The 26,828-nt window shown below is 43.3% G+C and overlaps 1 long non-coding RNA gene across 1 annotated transcript in view; it reads right to left on the reverse strand.

The window, feature by feature from the left end:
* Window positions 1-10,640: 10,640 nt before the first annotated feature.
* The window catches only part of LOC139034746 (uncharacterized), a 51,500-nt gene continuing 35,312 nt past the window's right edge, over window positions 10,641-26,828 (reverse strand). Inside the window, exon 3 of the long non-coding RNA XR_011487282.1 lies at window positions 10,641-11,279. This is a non-coding gene — a long non-coding RNA (uncharacterized lncRNA). The remainder of the gene's footprint in view (window positions 11,280-26,828) is intronic.

Genomic DNA, 26,828 nt, shown 5'->3' on the forward strand with positions numbered 1-26,828 from the left:
TGTCTCCAGGTAGACAGCGTCAGAAATGTATTGAGTTGAATTGCAGGATACCCAGCTGTTGTCAGAGCACTGCTTGGCATCGGGGGGAAACCCACAATTCAGAGATGGGTGCAGGACCCTGAGGGTCATATACACCAAACAACTACATGTAGCTTAATCTTATGTATAATTAGTATTAACCTATGTAAAATATAATTTTTCTGTTAAAAAATTCAAGAGAAATACATTTTTAAAATATATATCCCAAGCTTATAATAGACTGTATGAGCAATTATGCAGAACATCATTGTATGACTGCACACACAGTAACATACATCACACAGTGTATCAAACATCAGATTGCCGTGTGTTAAGCATTAACTTATTCTAAAACTGTTCAGTAATAAATGAAAAATGTGATTTGGCCCCTTGCTGTGTGGTTTCTCTTGCCACACGCTCTCCAGCTGTTACCTGCTGGATCACACTCAGAATACCTGGCTAGACACTCTCAAAATTATCAATCAAACATGGAGGAATCAAAGGCTGGCTCATGTTTCCTGCTTAAGCCAACAAGAAGCAAAAAATCAGTCCTCTGCTATTTTGTCCTATTAAAAAGTTAAAAAAAAGAAAACTTAAGGGAAGCAAACAAAAGCCTTCTGCTAAAACAACTGATGAAACCTATGCAATAATTAATGACTTCAAATGTCAAATAGACACCCTAGATTTCCCCCCCTTAACAGACTCAAACAGTAGTTCAATTTGAAAGTGCATGTGTCAGAGAGGAATAAACACAACAAATACACTTGCACCGAACTGAATCTGAGAGCCGGTGGAGAGTCCAAGGTAATGGAGAAAACAAATCTACATTGCATTATTTTCATTTTATTGTAGGCCGTAAGCCATTACAGTGAGTGTTTCTTTTACTGGAAGTTTCTTTCAACCCTTGTTACTTAACTTAACAAAAGGAAGCTTACCCTTGGGGAGTTCAAGATTTGGGAAAGAAGTTTAGTCTGCTCACGTCATTGATCCCTCCCCCAGTTCTCTTCTCACTTTTTATATCTTTAAACACTCCCAATCTCAGTTCCTCCCTGCCCAAACACAATCAGAATGAATTGACCTTAAGAAGATCAGAATACTCTGATAGCCAAGTGAGTGGGTAGATGAGATTCTTAGGAGGAGGTTTTCCCAAATCTGAACTATTCCCCAACAGTCGTTTCTCCCAGGAAGCCTGGCATTTGAATGAATAGAGACTATCCTTGTCTTCCCTGTCCTGATCTTTCTCTTCCATCCCCTGTCCCACACTCAAAAGCAGTGGCTGGGGAAAGAATCAAAGGAAGGAATGTCCTCAGAGTTAAGAAAACCCTTCCAGTTTTTCTTCTGATGTGGCTGAGTTTGTGTAGTAGAAGAGAAAAAAAAAACCAAAAAACCCTGTCCTATTGAATCAAAGAAACCAGAATTTCAAAATTGGCTCAGTTTACTCATTCTTGAATAGATTAATTGAGCCCTGTGGGCCTCAGGCTCCTGATTTATTAAATGGATGTGAAATATTTGCCCTTGCTGGTTTACTTTGAGGAAAGTATCTGACACACGGTAAGTGCTTAGGGAAAGCTGTCTGCCATCCTGCATGTGCTGTGTGTGTGCGTACCAAAAGAAGTGGATGCATGCCTCTAGTCTCTACATGGGAAGAGTACCACATGAATGTGCTGAGTGACCCCCAAAGCAGTTACAGTCCACTTTAGGCACACTTTTTGAAAGGAGATACAAGATCTCAACTGAAAATTTCAGGTAATACCAGCTTATTCAGGGATCGCTTCCTAATACTTGGAGGACTTCCTTTAAAACAGGACATCATAGAAATACTAGAGGATTTTTTAAGATGGACCAAATTCCTACTGTAGAGCAAACTGTATGCAATAGTGAAATAAACTTAGATCTAATTATGTATATAATAATATATAATACATATTTTTCAATTATAATCTGCATTTACTGATAAAAGATGGCAAAATGAAATAAGATGAAAAACTATCAATACATAACATGTAGATGAGAGCAGAACAAAATGCTAATTAAAGTAGAACAGCATCCCCAGACAAATTTAATTTAGAGAACTCCATGTGTGTGTATGTGTGTGTGTGTGTGTGTGTGTGTGTGTGTGTGTGTGTGTACTCTCAGTGGTATCCAACTCTGTGCAACCCCATAGACTGTAGCCTACCAGGCTCATCTGTCCACAGAATTTTCCAAGCAAGACTACTGGAATGGATTGCCATTTCTTCCTCCAGGGGATCTTCCCAACCCAGGGATCAAACCCAAGTCTCTTGCATCTCCTGCAGTGGCAGACAGATTCTTTAACAGAACTGTAGAGAACCTTAAAATTTCAAGTTTGAAGACCTCTCAATGAACATGCATTCTAGCCAGAGAGCCAAAGCATATTCTACATTTCGGTGTACATGAGAATTAGAGTCACTCCCATTTTCTCATTTCTCAGATCACTTTTTGAAAGTATCTTACTCAAATTGTTGTTTTCTGTCTATAAATAAAGATACATTTATGTAAATTTATATACATGCCCCTTCAATGCCCTTTTTCCTCTTACATTTTGTTTGACTTGCCCCAGCCATCCCCACTCACCCATATCAGCACTGCCCAGCAAAGTCACCCTTGTTAACAACTTCATATATATCCATTCATGTTTCTCTAGGATGAGGTAACCCTATACACACACACACATACATAGGGCTGTTTTTGTTTGTTAGTTTTATAGAAATGAAACCATCTTTACACAACATCCAAGAATGGTTATTCAGATTCAGCCCAATCTTTATCTACATTCCACATCTAAAACTAGTAGCTTTATGTTTGGCCTACTACCAGAAAAATCAACTAACATACTTTAAAGATATTTTCAAAAGTAAAGATGAAATAAATGGATTTTATAGAGCACTCTGTAGTTAACTTGGTGATTTGCACATAGCGTTTTTTCAGTAAAATTCAATTCTGATTTTAAAACCATTTCTAGTATTTAGAAAGTTTTTTTTTTTTTTCTTTTTCTTTTTGGTGCCTGCTGTTTGAAGCACTATTCATCTACAGTGGCAAACTTTCAGAAGTTTCTGGGTAAAAATTTTGGCCAAGATGCGTGTATATTCTCAGGGGACCAGGCACATATACAGACAGCAAAAGTCAAAGGAAAGAGTGGAAACCAAGTGTAAGGAGTCACTGGAGGATGTTTGAGTTCCCAGGAAAAATGGGTCAGAAGTTCCACCTCACAGAACAACACTGGTTGCCACTCATTAATGCCTCAGTCACCAAGGCTCTTATTTAGTTTATTTTTGACTTAGTGAGATAGGAAAAGACTTCAACAAAGCAAAGAGGCTTCAAGTCTCCGATTCCACACCTTAGGGCCTTCTTTCAACTCTCTCAGGCTCCCAGTGCCCCTGAGGTCTCATCCTCATTCCCCACTAAACTGCTTCAAAGAAAAAAACCTAAGGGTTATATTAGAAATGAGTAAGAGAGGTGAGGCATTATACCTGTCAGCATTGTTTACCTTTTAAAGAAACCAAAGCATTATTGCTTTTCAATTCCAACAATAGATTTATTGTCAAGGATAATAGAAACATAGGAAGAGGGCCTACAGAACCTTTCCAGCACCCCTGAATGCACACATAAGCCCCCTAAAAAGCTGGCCCAGAGAACCCATTATAAAGAGCACAGAGCCGGGAGTGAAGAAAGTCTGGTTTGGTTACCACTCAGCCATGTACAAACATAGGAACTTAACCAGTCACTTCTCTTGTCTGGGTCCCAGTTTCTTCATTTGTAAAATAAAAGTCTTGAACTGGTTGACTTCAAAGTCACATCCAGCTCCAGCAAGCTGGGATTCTGTGATGACAGCAGCCCTTTGGAGTGGACCATATATCATCTGGATTTTGAAGAAGTTGCATGCTTGTCACAGTACCATGAAAGACTTCCTGGCAAATCCTGAGTGAAAACCTTCTATTCTGTCCTGAAACCTCCCCACCCCTCAGCTCCCCTTTATCCCTGAAGGTACATAGGAGAGCATGGCCCAAGGAAAAATTCAGCTCCAATTCTATATGTGTGTGTGTGTGTGTGTGTGTGTGTGTACACATATTTATGTATAGATTGGTAGCTTGACTTCTCATAGAATTATTCCATTTGTTCTGTCTACAAAACTAAACTCTACCTTAATGACAGGATTTTTTTTTTTGACACGAAGAGCTAATCATGCCAACTCTTGCTCAAACAACTATCATAGTTATCACCTACTGTAGCAAACACTGTTGACTGCCAACTCTGCAATCATTTGTCCCCTTTCCCCTACTTTCTCTCAGGCTCTATTTTGCTCCACTATCCTCTACCTGGCCATATACTTCAGAAGAGTTGTGTCTTTCCCCCTCCAGGGGGTGAGTCAAGGTTAGTGTGAGCCAGTCATGGTGGTCGCATTCCCCTTGCCAGTGAATGGTTTTGGATCAGGCATGTCATGCAGTTTTGGCCACTGAGCCATGAGGATGAGTTGATGGGAGCTTCTTAAGAAAGCTTTTCCTCACTGATTAAGAAGATACACATCAAAAAACAAAGCAAACAAACAAACCTCTCCTTCTTTTCAGTCATCTCCTGATCAGGAGAAAAGCAAGTCTAAGGATAAACCAGCATACCAAGGAAGGCAGAGCAGAAAGGTGGAAGGAACCTAGGTCCTTAATGATAGAGTTGAGCCACTGAATCCAGCCTTCTTGAAATATCCCTGCCTTGAGCATATTATATATGCTGATGAATCTTCTTTAGAGTTTAACCCCTTTGTGTTGGGGATTTCTGTACCTTGCAGCTGAACATATACTAGTACATCTACAGTGTAAAACTAACAGACACTTTGTTCTTCATGTTTTAACCATCTCATCTCTAGCACCATACATGAGTTTCTAGCCACCTTAAAGTTTGCCTATAATACCATCTCCCAAATTGTCCAATTTATTAATAGTGAACGCCATTACTCATCATTCAGGTTCTAACAAAAGTAACTCCTACTTTCAAAAACTTTGGCCAATCTCCTTGGACACACCCTGCTGTCCTAATTTTCCACAGCACTCTGACACACCTCTACTCTGTCATGATCATCTGCATGCCCATCAACCACATTAGGCTGTGAACTTCTTGCAGACAGGGTCTCAAGGGCCTCTTTCTCTAGTACCACCACCCCCTGAGCTTGAACTCAATTCATGGGCACACAAGCCACATCTACTGAATGAATGTTAACACCTGAATGCCCCTAATTTGGAAAGTTTAAATCTTTTTGATCTCAGTGTGGGTCTTGCCACGCTGTGGCAACTTCTCCACCAGTTCCTAAGGTGGAGTTCCTCTTCCCAGATGTGGAGAGGCAGCTTTGGAGTTAGTTAGGTTTGACAGTCTGATCTTCAATCATGTTCTCTTCATTAGAAGAAATGAACAAGGAAGAGAGAGGTGCTCAACTCCCTGTGGGCAGTGGTCACCATCCTGTCCTCTGGCTCAGTTCCAAGATGAAGAAATGTTAAGGTACCCTGGGCCCCTGGGCCATCCATCCTGAGACCATCAGTGAAGGCTTAGTCATGAAAGTGACAAAAACCCTCAAAACAGAAATATGAATCAAGGAGATTTCAGACCACAAATCCAAAATCTAAATCTATTCAGCTTGAGTCCTCTTCTATGTTGAGAAGCTTCTCAGTCACAATCAGACATCACCTGTGACACTTTGCTCTCTGCCACTCCTGCCTAGCCCCCTCCCTGCCCCCAACACACACCACACACATGTGCAAACATCTAGAAAATCAGTTCAACTTCTTTCTGTAAGGATACGCTGCTTGTTCCAATAGCTCTGGTGGGTGACCTGTAAAAGTCCACACCTGCCCAGATGTGAAACAAAAGACATACCCTGAGATGCAAGTGATAAAGCCATTGATAACTGGAACCAAACAATTTCAGCGATGCCCTATTCAGGCCAAAGCGCTCGTTTGGAAATGTAGTCACGTTGAGTGTGACAGGGGGTGAACAATTACACTAGGGCTGAGATGACTCATTTAAATAATGCAATTCAAATATCTTATTCATCTTGCAATATAATCAAACTCCTGAGGGGCTGCTACACTCCTCGCAGGAAAGAAAAAAAAGTGACAAAGGGGACAAATGCAGAGACATTACAGGGCCTGGTTGGCAGTTAGCAGAGGCCAACAGGAGTCAGGGTGAGCAGGTGCTGCCTGCCATCACAGTGAGATGTCCCCAGCAGACTTTACAGAGCAAACTGGCAAATTCCCATCTCCTCTTCCCAGACTCACGAGTCCCCACTGGCTGCTCACTCTGTCTCCCTGAAAAACACACGAATGCTGGGCTGAAGCTGCTCTAATATCAAAATGTGTTGAGTACCGACTATCTGCTAGTTCTGGGGACGCAAAGACAGGACACAGTTTCTCCCCTGGGAGGAGCTCCCACGATAACAGGGAAGAGAGACAAAACAGGGTGATCAGTGCTAGAACAGAGGGTAGAAAAGATACTTCTGAGGAAACAGGGAATTCTACTTGAGACTGTGAGGCAAGCCTCACAGGACACATGTTTAAAGTGTCTTAAAAGATGAATAGAATTCTCTAGATGAGTATGGATGGATACCCTGGGCCCTCTCAGAAACAAGGCAATGTTTCAAGTGGTAGGGTGCTGGGCATGTCTGTTGCAGGGGGCATTGAAATCATATAAGTGGGGGCAGGAGGTTTCAGGTTTTACATCTATGCCCAGCCTTGAGCTGCTTCTCCAGCCTTGACTAATAGGCTGGCCACATCCCTCAGTACAGCCTGCTGCCTCTCCTGGCCTTCCTGCCTGAATGTGTGCCCCACCCTCTATCTTGAATCCCTCATCCTGTTCCCTTCTCTGCCTGGAACTTCATCTCTCTGTGAAGCCTCCCCACATCCCTGGGCAGATGAAGATGAATACCCCTCTGCACTTCCCCTGTGGCTGCTTCTCCAGACTATGTCTCCACCCTACAAAGGTATGGATGTAGTCTCTGCCTTCAGGGAGCTTGGGCCTCAAAGCCCTAAGACACAAAGAAAAAGACACAAGCTATGAGCACCTGGTGTCCAGACCATCACTGTTAATGACAGAGGCTCCAGAGACCCAAAGGCCACAGCCTGATGAGAGTTCCACGCCAGGCCATTCCTTCATCTCTTCCAATTCCAGGGCCCCTCGCTGCTTTGTCTCCATCCATGACCCCAATTTTGTTTCATCTCTTTAATCCTCCATGTAAGGATGGCTCTATTCTTTTCTTGCCACATGACCAGTTGTCTTGGGAGAACATATAATGGTGAAGGAGAGCAGAAGCTTTGACTTCAGGCAGGATTGGCTGGAATTCCAGCTCCAGCAACGTGATGACTTGCTGTGGACACTTCAGAAGGTGTCGTGGCACTCATTGTTTCAAGACACAGTAAGAACTCAAAGAGCCACAGGTCTTGTGGCTGTTGACTGGCCTTGGGTTATACAATGCTACACCCATTTCCAAGCTTCAGAACTATTTTCCTGAGTTCCACCCCATTTTCTTTCCCCCAGTCCCTTAATCCTCAACAAGAGCAACAGATCCTACACAACTTCACAAGCTTCATGAAAGTGGTGGCATATCCGATGGGTCTGAAAGTCAGGTATCATTTAGACTGGTAGCTCCAGCAGGAAGAAAGCAGGGCAACTAGTGGGAAATGGTGAATAAAGATGGAGGGAGGAAAGCATGTATCTTGTTCCTGCAGGCATCAGAGGGGCTGTCCGGCTGGACTGTGGGATCCACGTCAGAGATATTGGCGGTCAGGATGGGCAGAGCCTGGGACCATCATCAGTGGTTAGGGGGAAACCAAAGCATGGATGTGTGTGTGTTGTGGGTTTGGGAGTTCAAGCAGGTTGTAGAGTGATAGTATGCAGGATGCCCTCAGAAGGGAAGAGACCAAAGGCAGAGTCTGCTCTTTATGATCGACCTTCTTGTCATGCAAAGCACACTGGTCACAAATGCAGAAGCCCTGGGTTCCAAAATCTGCAAGTGATGAGGCAGGTGACCTTGGGATTTCAGTTGATTCATCTTTAAACCGAGAGGCTTAATTTTCATGTGGAGTCATCCAAGTTCAAATACCAGCTTGGCCACAACAGAACAGGAGCTCAGGTAAGATTCTGCATGTATTGGGGTCTTCATTTCCCTCATCCGTAAAAAGATGACAAGAGCAAAATACTCCCTTTGCAACACTGCAGCAGAGACACCATGCCAACAGCCACACCTGACACATGGTAGGAATTCTAATAGAAAAAGAAAAACTGTCACTGTCGAAAGTCCTTCAAGTTTAAAAAAAAAAAAAAAGATTCACAGGCTTTTCTATGACAGAAATGACCAGCAAAAAACAAACAAACAAAAGTTGGGAACCCAACCCAGGGCTAGTTTGTGATACAACATGAATATTTCTTTCTGACCCATTTTTCAAAAAAAAAAAAAAGACTGACTTCAGTACATCCTGATCCTTTCCAGATACATGTTGTCTGCAGAAAATGTAATTGTATTATCAGGAAGACAGTAAAGCAATTGTAAAAGTCCTGAAAGCCATAAGACTGAAGTAAACCTCTGATTTCTACCTCTGACTCCGCCTGCATTTTGAAGAACAAGAGCTATCAAACAGGGATGCGGGAACCACTTGTGCCCGTGTGTGACTTGTGGAGACCCTAGAAAGCAAACAGACCACAAAACTATAACCAAGGGTTGGCCAAAGTCATCCCAACCTCAGCTGTCCCGCAATTTTGTCTGAAACAGATGAATACGGACCCTTCCAGAATCTGGCAATAAAAACATATGACCTATTTGAAGACTCTGGCTAATGAGGTCCTGATTTAGTTCTTAAAAGAAGTAATATGAGTCCTAGTCCTATTCTACCTAATACAACTTGCACTGACCTGCAGTTAGGAAAACATTCATCACATTGCACTGGGGTTTCTGCATGTCTCTCTACCCTCAAGACTGAATACAAGGGCATGTCTCCTTCACCCTTCTCTCCCCAGTGCCTCCTGTATGTCTGTCACCACACATCTACTATGCATTCAACCTCTGGAATCCAGGGCAGCTGGACACTAAACTGCATACTCTTACAATTGCCCCTGCCTCCTAAAGAACTGAAGAAAAAAAATGCCTGGAATAAAGGAGGAAGGAGCATTCACATCCCATGCCAGTCTTTCCACCCTGAATACCCATTCCTCTCATCTTTGAGACTCTTCAAGTCTCCTCTGGAAGGCATTCTTCACTGAGCCCCCCTGGATTCTGTCTCTTGCCACTCTGCCTTTCTCAGCTCTTGGGGACTTGATGTGCATTAAGAGGAAGTGTTGCCTCTTCTCACGCTCAAGCACTCTGCCTCCTTGAGTAGCCTCTCTCTGGGCTCTGTCCTTTGGCTCTCCCATCTGCTCATCCACCCAGAAAGCTCCCCACTTCCTAAGCTTCCCTCTTCCAGCCCTCCTCTCCCACAAAAGATGTATCTCTGAGTGGGACAGAGCAGGGCCCAAATAGGAGATTCTCACCTGACTATTCAGTACAATCATCAACAGAGGTTAAAAATAATAATAGATGGCTATGTATGAACACAGTTTTTGGAAGAAAACAGATTTCAAGGAACTGTTAGAAATGTCTGCCTTTGGACCTCCGTGGTAGTTCAATGGTTAAGACTCTGTGCTCCCAATACAGGGGACATGGGTTCAATCATGGAGAAGTAGGATCCCACATGCTGCACGGTGTAGTCTTTAAAAAAAAAAAAAAGTCTGCCTTTGGGGAGTAGGACTGAGAGTTAGGTGAAAGAGATTTTCTTTTCTGTACTATGAATTTTCACTTTGGGCATGCATGTAACTAAATTTTTAAAAAATGAAAGAATTCAGACTCTGCTCCCAGAGAAAAGCAGAGCAGCTCTGGGAAGCCTCAGCATCTGTATTTTATTTAAAGCTCTGGGTGATTTTGATGCAAAGACAGAGTTGGGACTAGGGGAAAGAAGTGTGAGTGTGTGTGTGTGGTTTGCGTAGGTGTGAGTGCATATGCGGTTGTGTGTAGCAGTGGGGGCAGAATTCCACAGTTAAAAAAAAATAGTCCTCCTTCCCAGTATGTCTCATGTCAAAATTCCCCTGCCGTCCCCTCCCAGAAGTCAGATTAGTTTTGGACTCAGTCATCTTCTCCCAAGGAAAGGCCAGGATGGAGCTTGTTCCCCACTGGAACATGGGTACTGAGCAGTGCTGAGCATGGAGTCAGGGGCCAGGCACGCAGGTTCAAGTCCTGGCGCTCACTGCGCTCCTTGGGGCACAGCTCTCTGACTCTGTTCCCTCGTGTAGGATTGTGCGAAGACAACATGTGTTGCTATGTCCAGAGTGCTTTGAGCCAGGCCTGGTGTGGGAGAAGGACCATGCAATCACTGGCTATCAGCACAAATGAGGAAAACAGGTGAGTACTCACGAGGAAGGTGGAAGCCAGGTCATCCTCAGGGCCCCTGCAGAGCTCTCCTCCTGTCCCTGTGGAGTCACCCTGCGATGCTATTATTTGTCTTCGTCCTTGTCTGCATTACTGGCACTTTTGTGCCCTAAGGTAGGCACGGCATCTTGTTTAATTTTTTGTTGTCTTTTGTGCATAGAACAGTGGTCTCTGTGCACCTGAAAGCACATCAGGGAAGGAGTCACAAGGTTAAAAAGCCTAGCCCACCTTGCAGGTAGTGCAGAGCTGAAGGAGGGTAAGTTATGAGGAGGAGGAGGAGAAGGGATGGAAATTCCTGGAGTTGAGCGCTTGTCCCCGTTGCAGGAGACACTCCAATTTCCTCAAATGGCTTCCCACTTGCCTCTGTGTCTCTTCCTCTAGATCTCAAGAGATTCTTAGAGAAGGCCTAAGGGCTACATTTTACCTCTTTACTATCTCTTTTGAAACCCTGAGTAGGGACCCTCACACACACACACACACACACAAACACACACACACACACACTTCTATACTTCTCGCTTTCCAGAGTTACTCAGTTGCCACCTGTTTCATTTTCTGAGTGTGTCCTTTCTTATGGTTCAGCTGGGGCACCTCTTTCTTCCTCATCCAGCCGTGGCTGACTCTCTCCTCTTCCTCACGGGCTTCTGCATTTGCCTGCCTTGGAACACGTCAGCTCTCTGTCACCTGAGGCTGGAATCTGGCCTCTCCTCCCAGGTGGACGACCCCTGGGCAAGGACTCTTTTCTTCTCCCCTGTGACACACTCCCAGATTCCAGTCCATTCCTTTCCGCAGCCGACATGCTCTGAAACCCCTGCGGACAGCAAGGGAGATGTTAACTTGGTCTCCATATCAGTGGGGAGTTGGGGGTGGAGGTTGGAAGGCAGGCTTATCTCTGCGGGAAGAAGTTTTTTTAGTAGGGTCTGCAGACGCTTGAGAGAGAGAGATTGTGTCCTGGTTCTAAAATCCGAGATAATTCACTCCATCAGCAGAGTGGCCCCTTGCTTTTTTATTAAAACTGCACAGGAAAAAATAAAATAAAATAAAACTGCACAGGAATAACCTTGCCACGCTATTGCCACGATTAATACTGTGCAGACATTATCACATTACAAATTGTGTTATGAAAATTGAGTGCCAACACAGGGGAAAACTGATAGACTCCGCTACCTGCACTGTTGATAAGAGAGCTGACTGCCTTCAGACCTAAGCTAGCTCCCTCCTGGGCCTGTGAATAAACTGTGACCTCTTCAGGCCCAACCCCCTCTGCAAACTTGCCCCCATCAGGGGACCGACTGCCAAGTGCTCCCAGCCGACCTGAAGAACTGGCTCCGTCGGCATCAGGGCCAGCAGCTGCACTCACAGCAACCGGCAGGCCTCTCAGCAGACAGGGACACAGTCCAATCCATGCAGTTTGGGGCTCTTATGAGGACATCTCCCTACAGTTTCCACTTCAGTCTTCCAAACCATGCTTGTAAATAGGCCACCGGCCTCACTTCTGTGATCCTGTCCTATTCTGTGTGAACTAGGAGCTCTTAGAAGCAAAGGCAAGGAGCAGGGGCCAGGGCGGTGGTGATCTTCTTACTAGGTACACCCAGAGGGCTCTCCACTGGGATTTTAGCCCCTCTCTTGCCACCGTGAGTGTGCACACATAGCACTGTGCCACTGGGGGGTTCGGGAGGGAGAGGTTTCCATCTCCAGCTCCTTACCACTCTCGCTGTGTACATCTTCATAGGAATGGGGCCACCCAAGTCCAGCAACCCAGAGAAGGACTCAAGGGGTCCCCTCCTTAAGGCTTCCCATGCCCACCAAAACCAAACAAGGGCTGAAATCAACAAGGAGCTGGTTTATAACTGTCTAAACTAACTTCTTATTCTTTCTGGGAAAACCCTACCCAATGACCCAAACTGATTCTCCTCATTTCCAATGCAAATAGCACACACATAGACACACACACACACACGCACACATGTAGACACACACACTGTGGCGTCTTTTTGTGAGGTAAATGCTGGCATCCAGAATGTCCAAGTTCAGCACCACTTTTTAACTTTCCATCACCAGGCCTTATCTTTCCAGAAAACAGATGAAAAGGTCTGACGGGGGGAGGTGATCATAGAGATGAGACTGGCTTTTATTGAAAGAGTGTTTTCCCAGACCTTAACTAAACCTCATCCACTTTTGTCAGTCAGGGCCGACAGTTGAGAGCAATATTAGAGGAGGTAATTGCATGTATCAGTCAACAGCTTTTGTCCCACAGCCGCTGAGAATTACAGTAAAACGGGCACAGGAAAACAGCATACTGGATTAAAGGCAAAAAAGATCTTTCTCCAGTTTCTCCCTACTCACCAGCTGTTATGTTCGGCTGCAGAGACAGAAGCGGCAATAATATCTGGGGGAAATCTAGCCTACCACAGTCTGGGTTTTTTTCCTCCTCCTGTTTTCCCCCTGCCTTGAAAGTGATTAATCGTTGACTTTAAAGAGAAACTTTTTCAAAAAGCATTCTGTCTCACCATAGCAACGAAGCTATTCACCATATATGCATTTTTTTCTCCAAATAAAGCATATGAACATATATAAACCTGAAGCTTCTACGATTTCTTAGGCAGACTATAAAACCACCACCTCAGAGCCTTTGATGTCACTTGGTAACAGGTCCCAGTAGTTGCTTAAGTCAACAGTTGGCAAGACACATACACATTTTACATACAGTTGATTGCAAATCACACCAAGCCAAACTCAAGCTGATGGAGAGGTGGCATAGGGGTCTGACATTTGCCCCAGATGAGGGGTTAGTTGAAGGAGAAGAGGAGAGAAGAGAAGAGACTGGCCTATCCCTGTAGCCCTGGCACAAATATCCACAAGATACGTATCATTGTTGCCATGTCCCTGGGGCTTCAGACACCATAGACTGGCCCCCACCTCAATACTGAAGGAATACCCTTTCTCTCCATCATAAGAAAATGAGAAGACTGTCCAAAAAGCTGCCAGAGACTGGATTTGAAAGAGAATAAGGGATGCATCCTTAGGGATAAGTTGAGGGTACCTTAGAGGGAAAGCTGGCTGCCCTGGAAAGAACAGAGACCATGTCCAGGGACACAGCAGGGGCCAGAAAACTGTGGTCCTGAGGAATTTCCGAGTGAGTTAGTGAAACAAGGTGCAGAGATGAGTTTGGCCGGCTCTCCTGTGACTCTGACAGAGGTCAGCTGGGACATCGATGAGGTGGGCCAGAATAGAGATGTTGTTATTCATGAATTTGAGCCTTGAATACTTGAAATCCTATGGTATATCAGGGTAGCAAGGCTGACTTCATGATGCAACAGGGAGCAGTTATTAATTCAATTTTATAGTTCAAGAAACTGAGGTTTACAGAGGTAAGGCAACTCAACCAGGTTAACACAGTCAATGACTGCTGGAGGCAGTATTCCAACTCAGCAGTCTTGTTCCTGCCACTACAACCATCTCACCTCTGGGGCGGGGCATGTCCAGCACCACTTGACTGTGGACACCAGGGAGCTATGGGAGAGATCCGTCATAGTGTCCTGGGCATCACATTTACTCAAACATTGGTTGGTGTCACCATACACCAGAAGTAGGATGGGGTAGGATTAAGTAATTGCATTGATTAGTATGTCAAAACACACTTTTTCATATTAAAGTCAATGGTTATATTGGAGAGCCAGAGGCCATATTCCTACTTTTGAAAAGACTGAATAGGTAATGAATTAATATGATTCAAAATTCCAACACTACAAAATGGTATAAAGTGGAAAGTTTTTCTCTCACTTAACCTCCAAGCCTTAATGCTTAATTCCCTTTTCAATAAGCAAATTATTGTCTATTTTGTGCAAAGTTGGACATGACTTAGTGACTGAACAACAATAATATATACATATATAGTCTTTTTTTCCTTTTTTAGACACAAATAGTAGCCCGCTAGATATGCTTTTCCACACTTTGCTCCATCTCATTTAACAAGAAATATTGGAGTTCACATCTGTAAATAAAGTCCTCCATCATTTTTGTTTACTGCTGTCAATATTTCATGAAATTGATACATTATTATTTATTTAACCAATCCTATTACTGGACTTTCAGGATGTTCTGAAAACTGTACTACTATAAACAATATCTCAGTGAATAATCTTGTACATGGATCATTTCAGACATTTGAGAATATATATGTGGGTTTCACTGCTACAAGTGGAATTGCTCAGTCAATGAAATTGCATTTCATTTTAATAGATATTAACAAATCTATCTCTAGAAGTCTTATCAATTGGCAGAGAATGATCTCTCAATGTTATCAAATTCTTTTTGTTTGCCATTATGATAGGTGAGAAATGAAATTTCACTGTCATTGCAATTTACATTTCTCTTCCTATGAGCATGGCTGAATAGCTTTTCATGTACTTAAGGTATTGCATTTCTATTTTCTGCAAACTCTCCTTTGCTCATTTTTTTGTAGGGCTTAGGACTTTTTTTTTTTTTTACTGATTTGTAGAGTATGGAAACTAGACTTTTGTCTGAGACTGGAGTTGCACAGTTTCTTTACGCCGGACAATCTGCCCTCTCTTGTCAGCGTCCACTGAGAAGCCCAGTCCACAGTCGTGGCACCAGCACGAGCAGCCTGGCCGTCACCATGGTGACCCAACCATACCTGCATGCATGCGTGCATGCGTACGTGTGTGCATATGTGCGTGCTCAGTTGCTCAGTCATGTCTGACTCTTTGCAACCCATGGACTGTAGCCCTCCAGGCTATTCTCTCCTTGAGATTATCCCTGCAAGAAATACTGGAGTGGGTTGCCATTTCCTCCGTAATGGGATCTTCCTGACCAAGAGATCTAAACCACATCCCCAGTGGCTCCTGTATTGGCAGGTGGATTCTTTACCACCAAGCCACCTGTAACTCTCATGAAACCTACTCACTGCCTGGCCAAGCTTTCTTCCACAGCCTGGGTTCATCCCCCACATTTTGCTCTCCTCTAAAAGACAGCCAACTTACCCCAATCTAGCTATTCTATTTTCAGGCTCCCCTGAGGAGGTAAAGAGGTGAGGAGAAAAATGAGAACTGGTGCATATTCTCAACACTAAACCCCAACCCAGGGTTCATACAAACCAGTATTTTTCATCCACTGAGCACCCCCAATGTCATGTAGAGGGGCTTGATAATAATCACTATCATGTATCATACATTTACTAAGTGCCAAGACCCAGCCAAAATATTTTCCATATATTAATTCATTTATCCCCAAAATATTTCATGAATTATCATCAACCTATTCTACAGATGACAACACAAGTGATGAAAATGTTAAATGATTTGCAAAGGGTCATAAGGCTGGTATGAAGCCAGGATTAAAAGCCAAGGATTCTGGACTATATGTCAAGCTAAACATACTCTGACTGTAAACTTCATCAGGAACTCTGGCCACCACTCAAGTCACAGATAACACATGAACATACACACAAGTACACACACTGTATTTAGAGAAATAAAGAGAAATTTATATAGAGAGAAATTTCACTAATATTTTATGATATTGAGGAAAACACATCCTAGTACCAACATGATATGGTTGGTGGTCTTATGGCACTTAAATAAACTATGATACTACAAATTAAAAATGCCTTGGACTTTACCTTGCCTAGTTTTAACTGAAAGCCAAACAAGTTGCATGTAAGTCTGGGGAACAATCCATTACTTTCAAAGAATAAAGGAAATAATATCTAGGAAAAGATGGCCAGAGAATTGTAACATGGGTTGGTCCCATGGATGTATTTGGAAGCAATGTTTTGTTACTTAACCTTATACCACTCTTATATCCCCAGCAGAAATGCGTCCCAACCATCAGCACATGCATATGACAAATCTTACTGCAAAGAGTGACTTAGGGACACCTACTTGTATATGATAGCGTAGGTCTATAAAGTTGAAAGTGAAATAAAGTGAAAGTGAAGTTGCTCAGTCGTGTCTGACTCTTTGCAACCCCGTGGACTGTAGCCCACCAGGCTCCTCCATCCATGGGATTCTCCAGGCAAGAATACTGGACTGGGTTGCCATTTCCGTCTCCAGGATAAAGTTAAACATCCTCAATTCAAACTTTATTGAAGTAAAGTCTGATGCTGTAAAGAGCAATATTGCATAGAAACCTGGAAATGTTAGGTCAAGGCACATTGGAAGTAGTCAAACAGGAGATGGCAAGAGTGAACATCAACAATTTAGGAATCAGCGAACTAAAATGGACTGGAATGGGTGAATTTAACTCAGATGACCATTATATCTACTACTGTGGGCAAGAATTCCTTAGGAGAAATGGAGTCGCCATCACAGTCAACAAAAGAGTCCAAAATGCAGTACTTAGATGCAATCTCAAAAACGATGGAATGATCTCTGTTCCTTTCCAAGGCAAACCATTCAATATCACGGTAACCCAAGTCTATGCGCCGACCAATAATGCTGAAGAAGCTGAAGTTGAATGGTTCTATGAAGACCTATAAGACCTTTTAGAACTAACACCCTAAAAAGATGTCCTTTTCATTATAGGGGACTGGAATGCAAAAGTAAGAAGTCAAGAAACACCCAGAGTAACAGGCACATTTGGCCTTGGAGTACAGAATGAAGCAGGGCAAAGGCTAATAGAGTTTTGCAAAGAAAACACACTGGTCATAGCAAACGCCCTCTTCCAACAACACAAGACTATACATGGACATCACCAGATGGTCAATACCGAAATCAGATTGATTATATTCTTTGTAGCCAAAGATGGAGAAGCTATATACAGTCAGCGAAAACAAGACCAGGAGCTGACTGTGGCTCAGATCACAAACTCCTTATTGCCAAATTCAGACTTAAGTTGAAGAAAGTAGGGAAAACCACTAGACCATTCAGGTATGACCTAAATCAAATCCCTTATGACTATACAGTGGAAGTGAGAAATAGATTTAAGGGACTAGATCTGATAGACTGCCTGATGAACTATGAATGGAGGTTCGTGACATTGTACAGGAGACAGTGATCAAGATCATCCCCAAGAAAAAGAAATGCAAAAAAGCAAAATGGCTGTCTGAAGAGGTCTTACAAATAGCTGTGAAAAGAAGATAAGTGAAAAACAAAGCAGAAAAGGAAAGACATAACCATTTGAATGCAGAGATCCAAAGAATAGCAAGGAGAGATAAGAAAGCCTTCCTCAGTGATCAGTGCAAAGAAATAGAGGAAAACAATAGAATGGGAAAGACTAGAGATCTCTTCAAGAAAATTAGAGATACCAAGGGAACATTTCATGCAAAGATGGGCTCAATAAAGGACAGAATGTTAGGACCTAAGAGAAGCAGAAGATATTAAGAAGGGGTGGCAAGAATACATAGAAGAACTGTACAAAAAAGATCTTCACAACCCAGATAATCATGATGGTATGGTCACTCACCTAGAACCAGATGTCCTGGGATGTGAAGTCAAGTGGGCCTTAGGAAGCATCACTACAAATAAAGCTAGTGGAGGTAATGGAATTCCAGTTGAGCTATTTCAAATCCTAAAATATGATGCTGTGAAAGTGCTGTACTCTATATGACAGCAAATTTGGAAAACTCAGCAGTGGCCATGGGACTATAAAGGTCAGGTTTCATTCTAATCCCAAAGAAAGGCAATGCCAAAGAATGCTCAAACTATCACACAATTGCACTCATCTCTCACACTAGTAAAGTAATGCTCAAAATTCTCCAAGCCAGGAGAATTCATGAATTCAACAATACATGAACCATGAACGTCCAGATGTTCAAGCTGGTTTTAGAAAAGGCAGAGGGACCAGAGATCGAATTGTCAACATCTGCTGGATCATCAAAAAAGAGAGCTCCAGAAAAACATCTATTTCTGCTTCATTAATGCCTCATTATGCCAAAGCCTTTGACTGTGTGGATCATAATAAACTGTGGAAAATTCTGAAAGAGATGGGAATACCAGACCACCTGACCTGTCTCTTGAGAAATCTGTATGTGGGTCAGGAAGCAACAGTTAGAGCTGGACATGGACCAACAGACTGGTTCCAAATAGGAAAAGGAGTGTGTCAAGGCTGTATATTGTCACCCTGCTTATTTAACTTAAATGCAGAGTACATCATGAGAAACGCTGGGCTGGATGCAGCACAAGCTGGAATCAAGATTGCCAGGAGAAATATCAACGTCAGATATGCAGATGACACCATCCTTATGGCAGAAAGTGAAGAACTAAAGAGCCTCTTGATGAAAGTGAAAGAGGAGAGAGAAAAAGTTGGCTTAAAGCTCAACATTCAGAAAACTAAGATCATGGCATCCAGTCCCATCACTTCATGGCAAATAGATGGGGAAACAGTGGAAACAGTGGCAGACTTATTTTTGGAGGCTCCAGAATCACTGCAGATGGTGATTGAAGCCATGAAATTAAAAGATGCTTACTCTTTCACAGGAAGATTATGACCAACCCAGACAGCATATTAAAAAGCAGAAACATTTCTTTTCAAACAAAGGTCCATCTAGTCAAGGCTATGGTTTTTCCAGTAGTCATGTGTGGATGTGAGAGTTGGACTACAAAGAATGCTGAGCACTGAATAATTGATGCTTTTGAACTGTGGTGTTGGAGAAGACTCCTGAGAGTCCCTTGGACTGCAAGGAGATCCAACCAGTCCATCCTAAAGGAGATCAGTCCTGAGTGTTCATTGGAAGGACTGATGTTGAAGCTGAAACTCCAATACTTTGCCCACCTGATGTGAAGAACTAACTCATAGGAAAAGACCCTGATGCTGGGAAAGATTGAAGGCAGGGGAAGAAGGGGGCAGCCGAGAATGAGATGGTTGGATGGCATCACCAACTCAATGGAGATGAGTTTGGGTAAACTCCAAGAGTTGGTGATGGACAGGGAGGCCTGGTGTGCTGCAGTCCATGGGGTCGCAAAGAGTCGGACATGACTGAGTGACTAAACTGAACTAAACTGAACTGACTGAATTCAAACCCACCTCTCAAGCCAAATATACTGAGCTAGACACCAGAATCACTCATTCAGCCATGTCTCTGCCAGGCCAGATGAGTCAGGCTTGGGTCTGCTCTCCACTCCCTTCTCATTCCCTAGATGACTACAGAGGAAAAAATGATCAGGCGGCATCTTCATCACATCAATGCAAAGCAAAACAGCTGTGACTAAAGGGATTTGAAAACCAGAAACCATCGTTGTGACCGGGAGATTCTGTGCAGGAACTGGCAAAGCAGAACCTCCTTGCACTAGTTCTGTAAGGGATTCCAGCCAGCGTCTATTTTTAAAAACAAAGTCAGATTTTGAATCCTCGGTCTAATAATCCAGATGGTGATCTAATTTGATTTTTAGTTCCTTCTACCCAATATTCCATTCTGATCAGTTGACTATTAATTCATCCCTTGGTAGTTACTGCATTGCGGTGACTTGAATGGGAAGAAAGTCCGAAAGGGAGGGGAGATATGTATGTGTATGTCTGATTCATGTTCCTGTACGCCAGAAACAAATGCAACATTGTATGCAACTTAATAACTAAATTCCAATAAACGTTAATTTTAAAAAATTCATCCCTTGGGCTGAAGGACATTCCATTTATTTATCACTGCAAAAACTTATTCTGAGGACCTATGGTTCTATTGGCACTAGAGATAAAAAAGACTGAAAAAGAAAGAGTTCCTATCTCTAAGGAGCTATGGTCTATTAAAATATAGGAATTAAAAAAAAACACATTTTATTTTTTAATAAAGCTCTTTATTTTGTATCAGGATATAGCTGATTAACAACACTGTAATAGTTTCAGGTAGACAGCAAGGGACTCAGTCACATGTGTACATGGATCTAGCTTCCCCCAAACTCCCCTCCCATCCAGGCTGCCACAAGACAATGAGCAGAGTTCCCTACGCTATACCGTAGGATCCTATTACTTATCCGTTTTAAATACAGCAGTGTGTACATGTCAATCCTGAGCTCTCTCTTTCTACTCCAACTCCCTGGTTCCTCCTCCTTGGTAACCGTAAGTTCAAAAAACCAAGAAGTTTTAAGGGCAATTGCCATGTTCGGAAGTCTCAGCATGGTGAAAGTTAAGCACAAGGGCACAGCACGGCCCTCAGAGCTGACACTAGGCAAGATGGCAAAGGACACCGGGGCAGGTGACGGCTGGGTCGGCGGGGAGAGCTGAGGCACAACCAGGCCCAGAGGGAGTGCACAGTACAGAGGCATTGTGAGCAGAGGCCTGCAGACGAGAAGCATCGCCCACGTGAGAAGACTCGGGTGAAGAACGGTTGTGGCTTGCAGAGTGAAGGCTGAGAGAGAAGAAGCTTTCAACTTGAGCATGGGCACTCTGCCAAATGTGTCTTTGGTCCTGATGGTGGAGAGGACACGGAAATACACTAAGCAGGTGCATGCTATGACCCACTCTGGGCTTTAGAGGGGGTCTCTCTGATAAGAGAGCTGAAGTAGGCAAAATTAATAAACAGGGGATATTTGACTGTTTCCCTCTGGCCTCTCTCTTTTCACAGTCTTCTTTGCCATCTCCTCCCTGATTCTTCCTCAGCCAGATGGCTCAAGGGGTTAAGTATTTATGATAGAGTGCAAAGGACTGGTAAGATTTAATCAGTTGGTGTTTTGATAACAGACGAGCAAAGGAATGACTCTGGATGTAGAATTTGGAAGAATCAAATTAAGTTGGTGGGCTAGATATCTGAGTGGGAGACACCCCATTGGAATTTTCCAAATCACACTAAATGACATCCGCCGCTGGTCTCATTAGCACAAGATCACACACCCACACACCTGCAGAATCACTTATAGGTAAGATTATTCAATGCAGCAATGTTTATCATACCATGAGACTGAAAATAACCTAAATATTTATCAATGTGGGGCTGTTTAAATCAATGATGGCATATTATAAAATGAAATACCATAAAGCTATTTTTCAAAGCCTGGGAAAGCACGTTATAAACTAAGTTAAAAAGGATACGGTAGTAAGTGGAAAATGCAGAACAGGGACTATACTATGCTACCATTTTGAAACAAATGATACGGGGAGCAGGGGAAGGGAAATATGTATTTGTTAGTACAGGCATAAAAGAACTCTGGAGAGAGACCCAAGAGAACAATACTATTTGATTGCCAGTGGGAGGGGGAAAATGGGTGGCTGGGAGAACAGACTTCAGTCTATGTAAAGGTAGTCCCTCTCCTTGACTAGCTCATAGCCAACACAGACGAACACACTTACCATGGGCAAGAACTCGTTACAACTATCATACAGGCCACAGCACCAAGGCAAGAGAAGTGAAAGTGAGGGCGCTCAGTCGTGTCCGATTCTCTGTGACCCCGTGGACTGTAGCCTACCAGGCTCCTCCATCCATGGGATTCTCCAGGCAAGAGTACTGGAGTGGGTTGCCATTGCCTTCTCCAGGGGATCTTCCCGACCCAGGGATCAAACCCAGGTCTCCTGCATTATAGACAGAAGCTTTACCGTCTGAGCCACCAAGGCAAAGAAGGGGTTAAAGACTTGGTCTCGGGTCAGAGAAGACAGGACTTAGATGTTATTCCTCCGACAACAGCCCACATATCCGTGGGCCCAATTGTTCTTCAGGCCCCTGCTCCGCAGGCTGTATTTAACTCATGATCCAGCACCCAGGAGGCTCTTCCCCTTGCTTTACAGACTGAGGAACTGACGCGCAACAGGTGAAGGGATTTGTCTCAAGTTTCCCAGGTGGCATTAGTGGTAAAGAACTCACCTTCCAATGCAGGAAACATAACAGACAACGAGTTCGATCCCTGGGTTGGGAAGATCCTTTGGAGGAGGGGATGGCAACCCACTCCAGTATTCTTGCCTGGAGAATCCCATGGACAGAGGGGCCTGGTGGGCTACAGTCCATGGGCCACAGTCTATAGGGTTGCAACGAGTCGGACGTGACTGAGCGACTTAGCAAGCATGCACACAAGTGGATGGCAGTGCACCGAGTCTGAACTCACCACGGTGTCGCTCCCACTGGCACAAACCAGGTCACTTGGACAGTGCTCAGGACCGGCTGTGGAGATGCCACTGAGCCAGTCCTTTTTGGAAGCCCTGAACAAGGCGTGTGCTCCAGAACCATTTAGATGCCGCCTCCTCTCTCCTCAGCCGAGGCAAAACCCAGCAAGCACCTGAGGACGTGCTCAGCAGTCACTGCCTCCTGGCCACCTCCTCAGACCGGGAGCCCCATCTTGGAACTTTCTGTCTGGTTCTCACACAGAACAGTGTGGGCCTTCTGTGGAGTTAACCAACTGAAATCTCCACATTTAGTTATTAATCTCGCTTAAAAGAAAACAAAACAAAGGTCCATCCACCCATCACCAGTGAGCGCGCTTCAGCCTTTAATTTCTCTGTAGCAACAGATCAATTTGTTCTCATTTGCAAATCCCCACTCCCCTGCCTGCAGCAGTGAGCCAGGCCTGAAGTACTTACACGGCTTTTAGAAACAGAACAGGGCTTAGCCCGAGGCAGCGAAATTCCTCAGGGATTTCAGAGCCCTGACTTGCTAACACTTCTTTAGTTTTTGCGATGAACTGCTCTTCCCATCCGGGACCTTTCATTTGCTCCTGCAACTCCACACAGTTAACTGTTCAGCTCCCCTCTGCCCTCCTCATCAGCCTCTTTATTCTTCTTGCTCCTTCCTCCGCACTTCCTAGCCACAGCCTGGTCCTAAAAATAGCTTCCCCCTTGATGCCTGCCTGCTCTTTCATCTGTGGTGTTATTCCTTTTTCCCTCTCGCTTCTAGGTGCCTTTGGAATAAGAGAGAAAAAAAATCGTGTTCGGCAAATTTAATAATAAAATAGTGATGATGTACAATAAGTAACAAAAGTGGCAAATATTTATTGAGCACTTACTTTGTACCCAGGACCGAGCTAAATACCTAGCAGGCGTGACCTCTGAATAAACACCTTTTCTGTTTTGCAAGCTATTTTTGTCTCAAATAATAAGTGGTCTGTGGAAACACAGGCTATGGTTGATTTCTTCGCAACCCACCCTCTAAGATGACAATAATGGATTGTGTTACCGTATGACCACTTTCAAGCAGACTAACAATGAGACAGTTACACTCAAGAACCACTTCATCTGCTAACACTCCAGGCTTCCAAAGCAGGGGGCGCAGGTTCCGTACCTGGTCAGGGAATTAGGATCCTCCATACTGCATGGCCAAAAAAATAAAAAAGAACCAACTCTCTGGCTGTAGGATGCTACACTGTAGCCAGAAATGGGTGGGTGAATAACCACCTTCCCTCTTACCTCCGAGTGCCATGGAACAATACAGTCTCGGTTTTATTGTTAGGCTACCAAACTCAAATTTCAACATCTCTCACCACCACCAAATCCCTCCTGCTTGAAATGCTACCTTCATTTCATTTGAAGCTATAAAACATGACAACCCCATAGCCACAGGATTAAAAGTTTGGAAGAGAAATACGTGTGAAGGTGACTTCTGACAATCTCTCCCTTCAACCTACAAGGTTCTTATTAAATTTCACTGTTTGGGATGGGCACCTTTTTTTTTCTTTTTGGCCACATTGAAAGACTTAAGGGATCTTCCTTCCCTGACCAGAGATTGAATGTGGGGCCTTGGCAGTGAGAACACCGAGTCCTAACCACTGGACCGCCAGGGAATTCCCTGAAATCTGTACTTTATATAACATCTTCATTATAAGAAGATTCCACTAAGAACTAAAGATCTAAACAACTCATGGAGCTTGTGATACTACATATCCTATGCACCTTTTTGTCTTTTTTTTAATGGCTAACTTGCTAAATACTTGTTTTATTTATTCTATTAGTATATCATCCGAACCTGGTCTCCCTTCCTCAAATCTTTCTTTCCTCTAATCAATCTGCCTTCTACATGTTGCTATAGTGGTATTTATAAAAAAAATTTGAGTAAAGTTGTCAAACAGATAATCACTATCTGTTTTGCCCACTGATACATCCCAAGACTAATAGGCACACAATAAACATATTTTTAACAAGCGAATTAATTTAAGATCAAAACATTAAAACAGGAAGCTTACTATTGCCTACAAATCTACATTTTTTTGGTTTGGATTTTTTTATTTGTTTGTTTGCTTTAATAATTCTTCCCCAGTGCTGACAGGAATGTGATAAATTAAGTATCCTCATATCTTTGACAAAAGAGAATTTAATAACATAGCTTTTAAGAGATTTCATATCATTTTTCTCCTATGGATTGACTCATAAGAACAAGGGGAAGTTCATTTAAAAAATGTTTCCACAATTTTAAAATGTTTAAAGTGTAGCAATAATAAAATGTTAAGCAAATGGTGATGTAACCACTCATGAAACAGCACTGTAGTTATCAAAAATGATATTAAATTTATGTAACATAATAGGGAAAAAGTAACAAATCATGCACTGTGATAATACCTATGTAAAATGCACAGAGACTCATGCAGAAAATGCTACCAAGGGGAACTAAATTTAAACTCTGTCTGACCAGTGCACAAATTGCATTAATTTAGGTGGGTTCATTTCTGTGGTCCAATTTCCTCACATTAACTATAATGTGATAATAATAATAATTAAATCACTGACTTCTTAGGAGTGTAGTAGGAGGGAAATGAGTGCTATGACTGAAGAGGGTAAGCACTCAGCAGATGTGCTAACTCCAGTGTAACTATGAGGGCGATGAAACTATGGAGTTTTGTCTTCATCTCCGAAATCCTCGTGCATGCGTGCATGCTCAGTCACGTCTGACTCTTTCGTGACCCCTGTGGACTATAGCCCAACAGGGTCCTCTGTCCATGAGATTTCCCAGGCAAGAATACTGGAGTGGATTCCCATTTCCTCCTCCAGGGGATCTTCCCGACCCAGGAGTCAAACCCAAGGGGGCATTGTAGGCAGAATCCCTAAATCCTCAGTGATGAGCTAATAGTACATAAGCCATGATGTGCGCTCATCTTTCTCCCCCTCCTCTGGGAGAAATGCCTGGGTCTGGATCACTTCCACCCATGGTGCTCCTGTTTTCTTCCTCCTAGGACCTCCTGTGGTGCTTCCTGCTGGACAATATTGCTGGACAGCACTTTCATGTGGCCTGGAGTTCATCATTACTGTTTTGTGTACATACTGATCCTTGAATTACCCTACATGGCTCTTAGGAAAGGGGTCACTTGGGATCCCTCTTCATTGGCCCTTCATCAGTTCAGTTCAGTTCAGTCGCTCAGTCGTGTCCGACTCTTTGCAACCCCATGGACTGCAGCACACCAGGCCTCCCTGTCCACCACCAACTCCTGGAGTCTACCCAGACTCATCTCCATCGAGTTGGTGATGTCATCCAACCATCTCATCCTCTGCCGTCCCCTTCTCCTCCTGCCTTCAATCTTTCCCAGCATCGGGTCCTTTCAAATGAGTCAGCTCTTCACATCAGATGGCAAAAGTACTGGAGTTTCAGCTTCAACATCAGTCCTTCCAGTGAACACTCAGGACTGATCTCCTTTAGGATGGACTGGTTGGATCTCCTTGCAGTCCAAGGGACTCTCAAGAGTCTTCTCCAACACCACAGTTCAAAAGCATCAATTCTCTGGCACTCAGCTTTCTTTATAGTCCAACTCTCACACCCATACATGACTACTGGAAAAACCATAGCCTTGACTAGATGGACCTTTGTTGGCAAAGGAATGGCTCTACTTTCTAATATGCTGTCTAGGTTGGTCATAACTTTCCTGCCAAGGAGTAAGTGTCCAACCAAATGCATCATCACAAGTTATTTTGATTTTTAAAACACATTTATTTGGTGATCATATAGATAGAAGATGTTATGTAAAGTGAAAATGAAGTCGCTCAGTCGTGTCCGACGCTTTGTGACCCCATGGACTGCAGCCTAAAAGGCTCCTCTGTCCATGGGATTTTCCAGGCAAGAATACTGGAGTGGATTTTGTCCATAATTAATCAACATTAGTTCTTTTTTGTCCATTTCTTCCTCAATCATATTTTATTTCTATAGTCACATACATGTTAAAGGAACAAATCCTGGTTTTCCTTGGCTTTTTATTTCCCATCAACTTAAATTTTACAACTCAGCAGAGCCTGCAGATTTACTAATTCTGTATCTTTCCTATACAGAAATAAAAGCAATAATGAGGTCAGTGATAATTAATTCCTGGGGCGGGAGAGGGATGGTGTACTAAGTACAATGCCAGAATGCCAGAGGATAGGCCATATAAGACTTCTATGAAAGAATGCTTTGGAAGGCAGGAAACCTTTCAAATTCAATACAAATGATGCTCCCAATCCGAAGGTAAGTGGTTCTACTCAAAGTTTTTTGTACCCACTCTTTCCCTAGAATAGGAGCACTGCCAGCAAA

Source organism: Odocoileus virginianus, chromosome 4 (genome assembly GCF_023699985.2).
Source record: "Odocoileus virginianus isolate 20LAN1187 ecotype Illinois chromosome 4, Ovbor_1.2, whole genome shotgun sequence".
Taxonomy (NCBI): Eukaryota; Metazoa; Chordata; class Mammalia; order Artiodactyla; family Cervidae; genus Odocoileus; species Odocoileus virginianus.